This window comes from Callorhinus ursinus, unplaced genomic scaffold, assembly GCF_003265705.2.
Source record: "Callorhinus ursinus isolate GAN/ISIS: 27379988/994484 unplaced genomic scaffold, GSC_fseal_2.0 scaffold15, whole genome shotgun sequence".
NCBI lineage: Eukaryota > Metazoa > Chordata > Mammalia > Carnivora > Otariidae > Callorhinus > Callorhinus ursinus.
This window is the reverse complement of record NW_027397077.1, coordinates 29141074-29155924: the sequence shown is the minus strand read 5'-3', so window position 1 is coordinate 29155924 and position 14851 is coordinate 29141074. Positions and strand designations below refer to the sequence as shown.

Here is a 14851-nt window from a genome sequence, read left to right as displayed (position 1 = left end):
AGACGAACCATGAGAGACTATGGACTCTGAGAAACAAACTGAGGGTTCTAGAGGGGACGGGGGTGGGAGGATGGGTTAGCCTGGTGATGGGTATTAAAGAGGGCACGTACTGAATGGAGCACTGGGTGTTATACGCAAACAATGAATCATGGAACACTACATCAAAAACTAATGATGTAATGTATGGTGATTAACATAACATAATAAAAAAAATTAAAAGCTTAAAAAAAAAGGTGCAGCAATTTATGTTCCTGTCAGCAGAATGTTTTTTTCTCTTCATTTTTATAAAACATTTTTGCCAAACAGATGGTTGAAAAGTGATCTCATTATCACCAACTTCTCATTTCTCAGATCAATAATGAGATTGAGAAACTCTCCATTTGCTTATTACCATTTTAGATATTAAAGAAATACTTAAAATTATAACTGGCTCCCCCAAATCAAGACAGTTGGGGGCTTAATATTTACTTTTATGAAATGGAAGATTACTTCTGCAGGAAAAAGAAAAAATTACCTTTTTATTTCTAGCTAGAAAAATTGACAAAAGTCCACCTATCTGGATTATTATATAGAAGAATATTCAAAAACATTTTTTAAAGATTTTATTTACTTATTTCAGAGAGAGAGAGAGCAAGCATAAGCATGGGGAGGGGCAGAGAGAGAAGCAGACTTCCCAGTAAGCAGGGAGCCCTACACAGGGCTCAATTCCAGGACCCCAGGATCATGACTTGAGCCAAAGGCAGAGGCTTAACCAACTGAGCCACCCAGGTGCCCCCCCAAAACATTTTTTTAATCTGTCAATAGAGAATGACTTTCAAAAATTACAAAAACAAAACACAAACTGCTTCAAGACAACCATTAGCCAAAAAAGATGTATTTTATTTTGGTCAGAGACGAAGCAGTGAAATTGACATTTTCATGTATCAGATTTTCATCTCATCTATGTCATGTGTCCATTAGACAGTGTTTTCCTGAGGTCACAGCAGAAAATTCTTCACACAGACATAAACTCAGAGTATGTACTGGTCATTTCCTGTCTTACGGTATGACAGACTTCTTCCATAAATTGCAAATCTGTATCCTTTATTCATTTCTCCTGTTGGAATTCAGAACTTGGTTTTACGGATTTACAATACATCCTTATGTATTCAAGCTATTGATTATATCTTAGTTTAATTCACTGGGAATATCTTCTTTCAGTATGTCACTTTCCTACTAACTTTGTTTATTATCATTCATAAAAGTTTTCATGTTCACATAGTCAAAAAAACAATATTCTTCTTTTCCTAAGAGTTTTCGTAAATTTTCCTGGATTGAATGGGATATACAAGCTGTGGGAATTTGAGGAGGGATATGGAGAAAACTTTGAAATGACTGTTCTTTGGAGAGTGTGTTATAAAAAAATTGGGGGATGTGTCATGGGGAGTAAAACTTTGGGGGAGATGCAGATATTTAAAGAAAACTTTGGGAAGATTTTGCTGTGAATTTCACCTTGTTTCCCCACAACTTTCAATAAAATTGCATCACTCCACTTAGGAGATGACTTTTTTCCCTGGGGAAGGGGCATCAGTTGTTAGCTTAGTGCATAATGGGATTCCACTCTTGAATCCACCCCTACTGTTAGTAAGTCTTGAGTTGGGTAGTGTCAATCCTCCAATTTAATTCTCCTTCAATATTGAATTGGCTCTTCTGGGTCTTCTGCCTCTTCATGTAAACTTTAGATTCACTTTTTCAATATCCATACACTAATTTGCTGGGAATTTTTTTTATTGGGATTGCATTTATTCTATACATCAAGCAGGGAAAAACTGACATTCACAATATTGAATGTTCCTATCCATGAACATAGAATATCTATCCATTTATTTAGTTCTTTTTTGATATCTTTCATCAGAGTTTTATAGTTTTCTTCATATAGTTCTTATATGTATTTTGTTAGATTTATATCTTAATATTTCATTTTTTGAATGCTGTACAAATAGTAATGTGTTTTAATTTCAAATTAACTTGTTCATTACTGTTATATAGGGGAGAAGCTGACTTTTCTATATTAACCTTGTATCCTACAACATTGCTGTAATTGCTTCTTACTTCCAGGCATTTTGTTCTGTTGATTTCTTTCAGATTTTCTACATAGATAATAATATCATCTGAGAAAAAAGGTGGTTTTATCTCTTTCTTCCCAATGTGTATACCCTTTATTTCCTTTTTTTTTTTTTTTTTTTTGCTGTCTTATTGAATTACTAGGATTTCTAGTAGTGTTAAGAGTAGTGATGAAAAAGAACATCCTTGCCTTGTTCTTGATGTTAGCAGGAAATTTTTAAGTTTCTGACCATTAATTATGATGTTAATTGTAGGTATTTTGTAGATGTTTTCTATCAAGTTGAGGAATTTTCTCCATTCTTTGTTTGCTGAGAGTTCTCATCATGAATAGGCCTTTCTTTCTCTCTTTCTTTCTTTTCTTTCTTTCTTTCTTTCTTTCTTTCTTTCTTTCTTTCTTTCTTTTTCTTTCTTTCTTTCTTTCTTGTCAGATGCTTTTTCTGCATCTATTGATATGATCATGTGATTTTTTTTCTTTTTTTTTTTCCCTACTGTACCAAAACTGGTTTGTGTCACCAGTTGAATATGGCAAAAGTGATGTTATGGTCCTTCTTTTTCTCTTTTTAAGTTTTTATTTAAATTCCAGTTAGTTAACATACAGTGTAATATTAGTTTCAGGTGTACAATATAGTGATTCAACACTTCCATACATCAACCGGTTCTCATCACAAGTGCCCTCCTTAATCCCTATCACCTATCTAACCCATCCCTCCACCACCCTCCCTTCTGGTAACTATCAGTTTGTTCTCTAATAAAAAACTTGTGCACAGTGAAGGAAAAAAGTCAGCAAAGTTAAAAGGCAACTTATGGGATGGGAGAAGATATTTGCAAATGGCATATCCAATAAAAGCTTAGATTCCAAAATATATAAAGAACTTATAAAATTGAACACCCAAAAAGTGAATAACCCAATTAAAAATGGGTAGAAGACATGAACAGACATTTTCCAAAGATGATTCTTTATTAGATTCTTCATATAGTGGATTACATTAAATAAATGATTTTCAAATATTGAACCAGCCATACAAAACTGGGATAAACCCCACTTGGTTGTGTTGTATAAATTTTTATACATTATTGGAATTGATTTGCTAATACTTTGTTGTAGATTTTTATGTCTATGTTCAAGAGAGATATTAGTCTATAGTTTTCTTACAATGTCTTCATCTGATTTCAGTATTAATTAGGGTAATGCTGGCCTCATGAAATAAGTTGGGACATATTCCCTTAGCTTTTTCTCTTGTAAGAGATTATAGAGAATTGGTATAATTTCTTCCTTAAATGTATGGTAGAATTTGCCAGTGAACCCATCTGGGTCTTTTGCTTTCTATTTGGGAGAGTTATTAATTATTAATTAAATTTCTTTAATAGTATAGTTCTTATATGTGTTTTGGCAGAATATGACTTTCAGAGATTTGGCCCATTTCATCTAGGTAATCATATTGGTTGACACAGAATTATTCATGGTATCCCTTTGCTAGCCCTTTAATGTTGTAGAATCCATAGTGGTACCTCTTCTTTCATTTTGTAATTTGTGTTTTCTCTTTCTTTTCTTAATTAGCGTGACCAGAGGTTGATCGATTTTATTGATCTTTTCAAATCATCAGTTTCTGGTTTCATTGATTTTTCTCTATTGATTTCCTGTTTCAAATTTCATTGATTTCTAATCTTATTATCTCATTTCATCTGCTTACTTTTGATATGTCTCTCTTTTTTAAATAGTTCCGTAAGATGGAAACTTAGATTTTGATTTTATATCTTTCTTCCTTTCTAATACATGCATTTAATGCTGGAAATTTCCCCCTAAGCATTGCTGTCTCTATATCCCACAAATTTTGATAAATTATATTTTCATTTATATTTAGTTCAAAATATTTCTAAATTTCTCTTAAGATGTTTTCTTTGACCTATGTGTTATTTAGAAGTATGCTGTTTAATATCAAGTATTTGGGGATTTTCCAGCTATCTTCATCTATCTTTCTGTTACCAATTTCTAGTTTAATTCCATTGTGGTCTGAGAGAAGACATTGTAGGATATCTTTCCCTTCAGATTTGTTAAGGTGTATTTTATGGCCTATAGTGGGGTCTTTCTTGGTAAATGTTTTATGTGAGCTTGAATAGAATGTATAATCTGCTGTTGTTGAATGAAGGAGTCTATAGATATCAATTGTATCCAGTTGACTGATAGTGCTCTTCAGTTCAACTATGTTCTTACTGTATTTATACTTATTGGATCTGTCCATTTTGATAGATGGGTTTTAAGTTCTTCAGCTATAATAGCAGATTCATCTATTTCTCCTTAAAATTTTATCTGTTTTTTTCCTTTATGTATTTTGGTTCCTTGTTGTTAAGTATATATACATTAATAGTTGTTATGTCTTGGAATATTGGCCACTTTATCATTAGGTAATGCCTTTCTTTGTCTTTGGTAACTTTTCTTATTTTAAAGTCAACTCTGTTTGAAATTAATATAGCTGCTCCCAGGGTGCCTAGGCAGCTCAGTCAGTTAAGCAACCAACTCTTGATTTCAGCTCAGGTCATGATCTTGGGGTCCTGGGACCCCACTCAGTGGGGAGTCTGCTTGAGGATTCCCTCTCCTCATTTCCCTCTGCTTCTTCCCCCACTCACGTTCTTTCTCTCGGTCTTTCTCAAATAAATAAATCTTTAAAAATTTTATATCTAGAGCTACTCCCACTCTTTTTATTATTAGTGTTAGCATGGTATATTTTTTTCCACCCATTTACTTTTAATCTATATGTGTCTTTATATTTAAGTGGGTTTCTTATAGACAAGATTTAGTTGGTTCTTGTTTTTTAATTCACTCTGACAGTCTCCATCTTTTACTTGGTGTATTTAGACCATTGACATTTAAACAGTTTATTAATATAGTTGGATTAATATCTATCATATTTCTTCTACTTTCTATTTGTTGCCCTTGTTCTTTGTTTCTGTTTTTACCTTCCACATTTTCTCTGTCTTTTGTTGTTTTAATTGAGCATTTTATATGACTCCACTCTCTCTCCTTTCTCTATGAAAATCTAAGTTCCTGACCTCTATCATTTTCCTTCCCTATGTAGGACTTCTTTTAACATGTCTTGTAAAGCAGGTTACCAGCAACAAATTTCCTTAATATTTTTTATTGCCTGAGAAAGTGTATATTTTTCCTTTTACTTTTCAGGGTACTGAATTCTATGTTGGTGGGTTTCTTCTCTCAACACTAAGTATTTCATTCCATATGATTTCTTGCTTGCTTCATTTCTGAGGAGACATTGGATATAACTCTTATTTTCCTTCCTCTATAGGTAAAGTGTTTTCTTCTTGGGCTTTTTTCAAGATTCTCTGATTTCTTTGAGGTTTGAATATGCCTACGTGTAATTTTTATGGCATTTATCCTGCTTGATTTTCTGTGAGCTATTGGATCTGTGGTCTGGTATCTAACATTAATTTGGGGAAATTCTAAGTCATTTTTGCTTCAAATATTACTTCTTCTCCCTTTCTCTTCCTTTTTCCTTCTGATATCCCCATTAAGTGTGTATTATGCCTTTTGTAGTTATCCTACAGTTCTGGAATATTTTATTATTTTTTTTCAGCCTTTTTCTCCTTTATTTTCAGTATTAGAAGATTTGATTTTCATATCTTCAAGCTCAGAGATTGTGTTCTCAGCCATGTCTAGTCTATTAATGATCCCATCAAAACCATTTTTCATTTCTGTCACAATGTTTTTTATCTCTAGCATTTCTTTTTTATTGTTTCTTAGAATTTCCCTTTTTCTGTTTTCATTGTCCATCTATTTTGCATATTGCCTGCTTTTTCCATTAAATCCCTTAGCATATTAATTGTAGTTCTTTTGAATTCTTGGTCTGACAATTCCAACATTCCTGCCATACTTGGTGCCTATTCTGATGCTTATTAAATCTCCTCAAAGTGTGTTTTTTGCCTTTTGATGTGCCTTGTCATTTTTTGTTGAAAGGCAGGTGGTGCACTAGGAGAAAAGAAAGGCAGGAAATTGGCCACTACTAATGTAGTGTAAGGTGTGGAGGAGGGAAAGCATTCCATAATCCTGATTAGGTCTCATTCTTTTGGTGAGCCTGTTCTCCTGTACTGTGAACTTCACCCGGGTTTCTTCCCCTCCCCCATTTGATGAGATGTCCAGAGGGCTTGAAGTTGTCTGTTTCTGTTCCCCATGTTGAAGGTGAGAGGGAGCTAGATTTGGGTATTTCTCTTCCCCCAGAAGAGGTGTTTGTCTCTGATAAAAACCCCAGCAGGTTAGGCTCTGGTAAAATAGTTTCTCCTGAAAGCAAGCCTTGTTAAGAACAGAATGCTTTGGCTTATTTCAACATAGTAAATGGTTCCTGTTCTCTTCCCCTGCCAGATACATGGGGGGATTTTTCCCCAGTATTCACTGTGAGGACCTCAAAGAGCTCCTGGAGGAACAATTCACAGAAATGTGGGGAACCCCCTACGATTGGGTTCCCTGGAGTTATAACTCTCAGGCTTGCCCACACTGACCCTCCAGCAATTCATCAATTACAGCTCAGGTTTCTCTACCCCCACTACTGGCTCCTGAGCAAGTTTCTGCTCATTCATAGGTTTCTACTCCAGCAAATTAGGATTCTCTGTATTTACCTGTTGTTTTTTTTCCAGTTGGAGGCAGTGATTTTCTCTAACCTCATTTCATGCCAGATCTAAAATGAGTTGTTGATTTTTCAGTTCATTCAACTTTTTACTTGCTTTTAAAACAGACTGTGATGTCAAGCTGCTCATACACTGCCTAAAAACCAGAAGTCAGGGTGACTGGTCCATTTTTAATTGGATTATTTGCCTTTTTATTATTGAGTTGTAATTGTTCATGTTGGCTTAGATTTTATGTCCCAATTTCAGAAAGAAAATCATTCTATTTTGCAAAACATAATATTTAATTATACCATTTAATTGATCTGAACCTAAATAAGAAAGTAAAGAATAAATGGTTCCTTTGGGGCAGTTTAAAATTTTGGACAAAAATCAGAAATTTTAGGTATTTTTTTAAATTACAGTAAACACTCTGATTTTTTAGTTTTTCTTATACTGACTCTAAAATTTTAGATCATACTCTTTACCAAAAAAAATAGTCTAACAATAGTCATATTTGACATTAAACCTAGTCTTTTTTCTTAATCTTCTTCAGTAAGACTTTGAGATGAAAACCTACACTTCTGAAGTATCAGGAAAACTGATGGAATACATTGGTCTGCTGTTGTAATAAACACAGTGAGATTTCTTTCAGAGCACTTCTTCTGGAAGAAGGTATAATTTTATTCTCTCTGACTGCTTAGGAGTCCTTTTCCTGACTCACAGAGGCTACTGACATGAAAGGAAGGGTGTCCAGGCAAGGGTTGTTGTTGTTGTTGTTGTTGTTGTTGTTGTTGTTTTGTTGTTTTTAACCTATTTTGGGTCCTGGGTATAGCCACTCAAAACAACCTTGCAAGAATAAATTTTGGTGAACAAATACCCCAAACTTACTGTTCTCTTTCCCTCAGATCTCCTGATGGGAGGAACCCAAGGAAAAGACAGAGGATGAAGGAACCATTTTATATATAATGCATATAGGTCAGCTGCCCAAAAAAGAGGCAGTATTGTAGGTACAGAGATTTCTGGGGGAGTGTAGCCAACCATGTTTGCAATGATAGCTCTAACAACATCCCTATTCAACATGCTCTTCTTTCAGAATGACTTTGACACTCCTCCCCACTGAGTGGGGAAATCTATGCCTCCCACCTTGAAACCTAGTCCTTTATGACTGCCTTGAGCAATAAAAAACAGCAGGAGTGATGCTATGTGATTGCTAAGGCTAGTTCGTAAAAATGCATGCATTTCTATCTTGTTCCATCAGCACAATTTCTCTTGGAATCCAGACACCATAATATGAGGAAGCCCAAGCACACTGTGGAGAGGTCTACCTCAAGAGGAACTAAAGTCCCCAGCCCACAGGTATGGCTGAATTCCCAGCCAGCAGCCCACCTCAACTTGCCAGTCATGTAAATGGGCTTTCCAGTCCCCTGTCAGCCACCCCAGCTGATGAGATTTATAACAGAGATGAACTTTCCACACTGATCTCTGCTCAAATCACACAATCCAGAGTAGAATAAATGATCATTGTTATTTTAAGCCACTAACTTTTGGGTAATTTATTACACAGCAATAGTAATTGGAACTACAAGTAAACATAAGACATTTGGCACAGCTTGGTCAAGTTTCCATGAAACAATGACTTTTTATTCCTGTGTATGAATGGATTCCTATTCTTATATACTAGTCTTTTCATTCTATAAGGGACAAATATCCTCTTAACTAAATTTTCAGCTTGTAATAGAAGGATTTAAAAAGAGAGAGAGATCTGATCCATGAGTTAAATTGTTACTCAGGGTAGTCTCTCATGACTTGAAATACTTTCATTCTGTGTCAGAATTGTCCCATAAGAAGAATGAAGGGGGAGAAATCGGAGGGGGAAACGAACCATGAGAGACGATGGATTCTGAAAAACAAAGAGGGTTCTAGAGGGGAGGGGGGTGGGGGGATGGGTTAGCCTGGTGATGGGATTAAAGAGGGCATGCTCTGCATGGAGCACTGGGTGTTATACACAAACAATGAATCATGGAACACTACATCAAAAACTAATGAGGTAATGTATGGTGATTAACAACAATAAAAAATTTTTTAAAAAAAGGAGAGAGGCCTTGTCCTAAGTCACAAAAAAAAAAAGAATTGTCCCATAAATCCAGAGAAATCCTAGAGTAATTCATGTTGACTAACAGTAAGTTGCTGTATGAATCTATAGAAATTTATCAGCATGTTGAATTATCTCAGTGTCTTTTGGGTTTTGTTGTTGTTGTTTTTAATTATGGTGAACATACCAAGGCAGTCTAATTACAAGAAAATGTGCCTTGCAATTGACCTGCAGTACCTGTTTCAAATACTGGCTTTCTCACCCGTACTCTGTGATTAAAATATGTATAGGATTGCTCTTCTCAGCTTATGAGCCCATCAGTAAACAGCCTAACTTAATGATTTTCTTGTGCAGTTATTGCAGAATTTTAGGGTTAGGAAAAGATGTGAGTGATTATTTAGAGCCTTTCATTTATAAAAGAAGTAAAGATGAAGAATGGACTATCTCAGGAGGTATCACAATTGTTGACCCTGACTACTCATTAGAATCAGGTAGAGGGTCTCCATTTCCTAGTCTGTTCTGATTTAATTGTTCTGTGATATGGCCTAGGCATTTCCAGTATTTTTTTTTAAGACTATTCATGTGAATTTATTGTCCAGCCTACACTGAGAACTGCTGGGTGTAGTGAACTGGGTAGCCCCATGTTTTGCAAAGCACAGACCACATACCCATAGGCAATACTAAGTAAGGTAGAATAAGAGATCTATTCTATTTTTAATTTTGTTTCAATCATTTAGGTTAAATCAAGGAGAATGGTTCAATATGATGTTCAGTTTGTCACTAATGGTTCTCTAAATAGTAGCTAATCCCCTTTTAACTAAGAGAGCAAAGGTCTCAGTCTCAGACACTTTGAACTTGTCCAGCTAATGTCCATTTACATTATTTTGGACAGTGTTCCTTTGCACTGTTTTCTACTCATTGTTTTCATTTTGGCAGGTAACTATTATTTTGGTCAGCGGTTTTCCATTTAAGATGAAGACATACATTTTCCATATCAATTTCCATGTAAATAGAAGTCTAAGAAAGTTTATAATTTTAAGAAAAAAATAAAGAGCCTTTGTACTAAGATATAGCAAAACACAACTGTGGAGGTATAACTCTAATGAATGAAATCACTAGAATACACTGAGTTAAAATTACTGTGAGAACAAAGATGAGGCATCCTGATGGCACAAATGCTTAGTTAGATACTCCATCAACACACCACCACCCAGAAAAAAAAAAAGTCCCATGTTGTTAATAATGAACTTGATGTTGCAATAGAAAAGCTGATCCCTTTACAGAAAACAGGTATTGGACACAACCTGAAATATGCCTGAAGTGCCTTTGACTGAGTTTTTTATCATTTTTTATGTGTCACTCTTCCAAAAATAGTTCTGATGGATCAAGCTGGCATTCTCAATCCAGTAATGGAGCAATTATTCCAGTTTACTGGTATCAAAGAATATTGAGCAAATTTTGATATTACCAGACTCCATATTACCTGCCTTTAAACATCACCTGTTCAGACAAGCAAGCTTTGGACAATTTCAGATGAAGCTGTTAGTCAACAAAACTAGGACTGTTTAGTATTAGGACCTTTTTTCCATGTTTCCGTGGCTGCTAATTATTTCTATTCCTTGTATGAACAGTGCGTATTTGTAATGGATAGTGACCTTGCTGCAGCTGTTTTGGGTTGGTGGGGGGCAAGTTTTAATTTGGTTGGTCAGAAATACACGTCTACCAGCAATTCCTTCAGGGACCTTCATGGAGGAAAACACCACCCAGGTTCCAGAAGGTACCAGCAGGTTTGACTGTTTTCAAGGCACCTGCGTATGATTTACATGCCGTGTCAGGATTTGGAAGGCAACCCAGCGATGGGATGAATGATTAATATTAGAATCTATGCAGTAACAGGCTGTGTAAAAAGTGACGAAAAGGAGGAAGACCACCTATTCAACCTCGCCTCCCGAATAGCCATCAAAGGCATTTTCCCCCCTTAAACTGGAAAATTATGCTTCTTGGCAGCCTAGCAGCAGCATTTACATTGAGAGAGCTTACTAGGGAATTCGTTTTTTGCTGATAATTTGTTATACTGCAAGTTTATGCTACATTTGCACCATTCGAGAAGTTTCCTGAGTTCTAAGGTTTATTTTATCCCTTGATTTTTAGCATATGGTAGATAGCACAGTGTACTTTCAGCCTACCTATAATTATTAATGATCTATCTGCTTATTTATTTTCACCTGGCATGGGTTATCACATCATGTACTGTTTAGTTGTTTTCGTTTTTTTTTCGGGGCAGAGCGGTTTTTAAATTATGTCAGAAATTCCATTAGCATCATCATCTAAGAAAATGTGGGGAAAAAGTTAATAAGCTCCTCTTCTATTTCATTTCATGCACACTGAATTTTCCCTTAGCATTTATTTCAAAGATGATTTGGATTATAAATCCATTTACTGTTTATACCTGTAACATGTTCTGGAAATGGAATTTTTTTCTAGGAGACATCTATATGATTAGATGAACAAATAATTGGATGATCAAGTAAATCTAGCGAAGCTTTAAAATTTTTTTAAGTAGAAAAAAACTCAAAATTTTACTGTCATCAAGGTGTAAATATGAACCTGAAATGATCTGCAATGAAGTTTAAGTTTTCTGGGGACAAATGAGCAATTTGTGGATTAATCTTGATATCCTCTCTCCCCTCATACTCCCAAATAGACTACGTTCTCACCTGCCTTAGGGTCTTTGTATGTTTAAGTGCCCTAATATAAACCATTTTTATAACCCTCTTTTTTTAGATAGCTTGTATTCATGTTGCAAATCTCAGCTCAACTATCAGTTCACCAAAACTCCAGAAAATCATAGATTGCTCTATGTACTTTAAACTTGCATTATTACAGTATAATTTTACATTGATTTGTTGTAGTCATATGATTAATCTGTCTTTCAACTGTAAACTCCATGAACATATGGACTGTTGTTTTTTTCACCATTGTATCCCCAGAGACTAAAGTACAGGTGGATGCTTAAGAGGTAGTTTTAAATGAATTATCTTATTTTTAAAAGATAGGACATTTCACAAAGATCTGAAATTCGTGTAGCTTAGGGAAATGTCTCCTGCTTCTTAAACTCCAGTGTAAGCCATCAGAATAGGCCTGTCCCACTACTAAAAGCTCCATTTCTGAGTAAATCTCTGATCAGTGGCATTGAAAAGGAAAAGACTGGAAATTGCACTGTTGTCCTTTGAGAGGGAGATATTAAGGTAAATAGGGATGGGAGATGTCAAAAAAAAAAAAAAATGAAGCTTTGACTCTACCTCTGCCCAGTTCTGATACTCTGTATTGAAGGAAGGGGGCAGAGGGGGAGGAGGAGAGTTTAGGAAAACAATACAAAGAAATACTAACAAATTAAATTAATAGATAACAATCTACAATCTATTTGTTATTCAAAGAATTAATAGTGTTCCTAAAAATGTTTTATTTGAATCTAAATATATCTAAATAATGGATGCAATTTTATTGATAAACCTGTTGAGAAATAATCTATTGATTACTGCTTTACCACATTTTGACAAATTTTTTCAGCTTTACTGAGTTACAGTATACTAATTTTACTTGTGTTTTTCTGATACACCTCTTCTCTTGCCTTTATCACAGTTAATCAGCAATTAACTATACTGTAACCGTTAACAATGAAAAATTGATGGGGATGGGAATATAAATGAAACTTACCTTGGGAATTCCTTTCCTTTTTTATCTTTTTTTAATGTCTGAAATATTCAGTTACATCTTGATAAGAAATAGGATATTCTAATTAATAGCATAATTACTTAAATTATTAGTAGTAAATGTTTCATTCGTGTGAAAGAATTTGGAGTTTAGAATTATAATTATGTTATTTGATTATAATACTAGCTTGTGGTCCTATTTAATGTGGAACATTTAAACATATAGCTGTATGTAACAATAACTGCATTTTAAGAACCATTATATTCTACCCAAAAGATGCACAGATCATAAGTGTATGACTCAATGAATATTTACAAATTGAACACACTCAAGTATCCAGCACCGAAATCAGGAAACAACATGACCTTTATCCCAGAAGTCCTCATGGTGTTTCATCATAGTACTACCCATCCTTTGAAAGGCAACCATAATCCATGCTTGTGATACAATAGATTACTGTAATGTGCTCTTTGCTATCCAGTTCACATCTTTGAATTTGAGGCAGCCATGTTGACCTATAGTTACCATTAGTTCATTTGCATGGTCTAATAATATTTCCTTAAATGAGTGTTCCAGTAATTCATCTACTTCATTGTGACAGTGATTAGTTTGTTTCTTTTTTAGCTATTATGGGTAGCGCTTCTACAAATATTCTTGTAAATGTCTTTGGTGAGAATATACATACATCTCTGTAGGGTGTATAAATAGTGGAATTGCTGGGTCATAGATTATACATATGTCCTGCCTTAGTGGATACGTCTAAATAGTTTTCCAGAATTCTCCTACTAATCTATACTCCTGTTAGTATAACAAGTTCCAGTTGCTCCACATCCTCAGCAGGACTTGAAATTTTCTCATTTATTCTGAAGTTATCTACAAATGGTCTGTGCCATGCAAATTTATTTAACCTTCATTAAATAAGCTTTCAAAACTTATAAAAATAGCTTGCTTCACATGTATATATCTGTTACCCTGACTTGGGTTTACTTATATTCTAGAGGGCAGAGACCATATATTAGATACTTCTCTATCCTGGAGTGAACCTAACATGGCAAGCACTCAGTGAACTTTTGTTAAGGTGAATCTTAACTCTGTATACTGACCCATTAAAAGAATAGATACAGTAAGAAAGAAGAAGCATTTGAAGAGGAACAATACAAATATGTTTTATTGAAAGAGACAAAGAAAGCATCCTTTCTAAATTTTGCTAAATTTTATTTTCCATTTATGTATTAATCTACTCAACTTCATGTTAGTGCTGAAAAAAAATCAGTGGTTCCTACTGTCTACATGTCTTACTTAATTGCTTCCTTCTTTCACTCTACATTGTAAATAGATAATTAAAAATTATATTTCCCCTAATGGTGAGCCTAACTATATTTCTTCAGGAAGGTGGTTTAGTTTTGATATGATCTAAGTTTTTTCCTCTCTTCACCCACCCATACCATAAGTGAAAGGAAATGACACATCCAGTATCTGTCTCTTCCTTATTCTTTCAACAAATATAACCAGCCAGTGTGCCTAAAAGATGTATTTATGTGTCTAAGGACATAAAGAAAATCCAGTTCCAATTTTCTTTTACCGAACTGCTTTCAAAATAAGCAAATAAACCTAGGGAAGAATTATAACTCACCCAATGCCTTGATGGAATTTAATAGTAACAGTTCTTACTTCCCTGAAAATAAGAGATTTCTATAGAAATGATAATCAACCTCCTGTGAGTATATGGAACTCATAAAACCGGAAGAGTTTCTAAAGGTCAGCAAGCATTGAAAGTTTCGTCCTGGGGATAAATTTCTAAATAACCCTGAGGAGAAAAGAGAGGGAGGGAAAGAAAAAAGTTCAACTTGATGAAAGTAAAATGTGCAAACTTAACAGTTTTTGGATTATCATTTAATTACAGCCATCAATCACCTCCCATATGCTTTCTCCCAGTACTCAAGACATTCAGGCAAAAGCCACACAATCTGACCAACAGAGAATATATAGCCCATTCAGAATCCAAAGCCTAGGAAGCAATATTTAAGGAATTACCCTGTAGGAGATCTTAGGAAATTACCTAAAAGCCGGATAGTAGAATCCATCTTTCAAAAAATACTAGGAGAACCCAAGAATAAAACTATGTTTTTAATTAATAAGATAAACACTATTGCTTCCTCTTGTGTACCATTTAGAGGTGTTTCAGTCAGTGATCATTTTCAAAGAGCTTTGCTTCCCAAATCATTTTATTTTCATCCATATTTTTACTAATGCATGGAACTGGCCTGCAGTAAATAATTTTATGAACATGATTTTATATTCTTTTAAAATGTGGACCATTTGAAGTTGAGC

General features: G+C 34.6%; 1 protein-coding gene across 4 annotated transcripts in view; it reads left to right on the top strand.

The window, feature by feature from the left end:
• The window catches only part of CNTN3 (contactin 3), a 330225-nt gene that overhangs the window by 278613 nt on the left and 36761 nt on the right, over positions 1–14851 (top strand). The gene's annotated exons all lie outside the window — the stretch shown is intronic.